Consider the following 1,348-nt stretch of genomic DNA (forward strand, 5'->3'; position numbering starts at 1 on the left):
CGTCACGGTGTTTTCCGGCTGGTGAGGAAGTCAAAATTTCGAAAACATCGGTTTACATTTAGAGGGTAAGGATTTAAAAGGGACGTCAGGGGCAACTTTTTCAGTCGTGTCCAGAATGAGCTGCCAGAGAAATTGTTGTAGACTGGTACAACTGTAACATTTAATAGCATCTGGATGGATATAGAGTAACAAGGTTTTGAGGGATGTGGGCCAAATGTTGGCAAATGGGACCTATTAATTTAGGATAACTGTCCACCATGGTCAAGTTGGAAAGAAGGACCACTTTCCGTGTTGTATTGTTCAAGGACTTGATGACTCTAGAACAACCGCAAAAACTTTGCAAATAATTCCGTCAAGACGATTTCAAGTTCCAAATCTTTGGTTAATCTTCCCCTTTTGCGCTCACAAATTCATTACCTGATGTCAGAACTTATGGATTAGTTGCTGGATCCATTCATGTAAATTGGTTCTGCATTCTTTCTAATTCCGATACTGTTTTTACGAATGTAGCTAGTGTTTATGGACTTAGCATCAATATTTCTAATATCATATTTCGATGAATATTAAAACATAACAGCATATCTAATTTGGCACCAGATGATGAGCAATTGAGTCAAAATCGATCGGACGCAGTGAGACAATGATCCTCTCTTCGTGTGGTGTACATCCGTGACTCTATAATTCTACGAAGAATCATTCCCATAACTTCAGCTGTGTCAGAATCTAGTTTGCGGTGAAAGCCTGTCAATCTGCGAAGGTACCGTTCGTCTGGGCATCTGCAAAGGATTTGGCGAAATCTTTGGGTCTTGACAATTTGTTCTTCCAACAAATGAATTCAGTTATTTTACTATGAAAATTGACAAACTTGCCGCAGCTGTGATGGCCGAGAAGTTAAGGCGTTGGACTTGAAATCCAATGGGGTCTCCCTGCGCAGGTTCGAATCCTGTTCACAGCGTAGAATCTTTTAAAATTCATTTGCAGAATTTGAATTTCGTGGAGCTTGAGCTTCGCATTCAATCGAAAGTAAATTTTCAACTGTGAAGAATCCGAAGTAATTTCAAGACTGACCCAGTCATCTAATTGAATAAATTATGTGTCGAGACACAAAAAGCCACCAACGTCCAACACGAATCAGTGTCAACACATTTGTCGAACTATCATGAAATTTGGATGTTCGGGGGGTGGAATTCAGCAAAACAAGAAGCAATGCAATACATTTACCTGCAGGTGATGACATCTTTTTCAGGATCAGTTGAAAGTCAAGCTGAGAAAGTTCAACCTAATTTACAGCTGACTCTCAAGGCCAATAATCTATTATATCAGCAGTCAATGAATTAGAAAAAAGCAA

The 1,348-nt window shown here is 39.5% G+C and overlaps 1 non-coding gene across 1 annotated transcript; it reads left to right on the forward strand.

Moving 5' to 3' along the window:
- The first annotated feature begins 873 nt into the window (after positions 1-873).
- On the forward strand, positions 874-955 carry trnas-uga (transfer RNA serine (anticodon UGA)). The gene has a single exon. It is a non-coding gene; the product is annotated as a tRNA-Ser (tRNA).
- The last annotated feature ends 393 nt before the right edge of the window (positions 956-1,348 follow it).

This window comes from Chiloscyllium plagiosum, unplaced genomic scaffold (assembly GCF_037043375.1).
Source record: "Chiloscyllium plagiosum isolate Xiang-an unplaced genomic scaffold, Cpla_swu_hap1 HiC_scaffold_38, whole genome shotgun sequence".
Lineage (NCBI taxonomy): Eukaryota > Metazoa > Chordata > Chondrichthyes > Orectolobiformes > Hemiscylliidae > Chiloscyllium > Chiloscyllium plagiosum.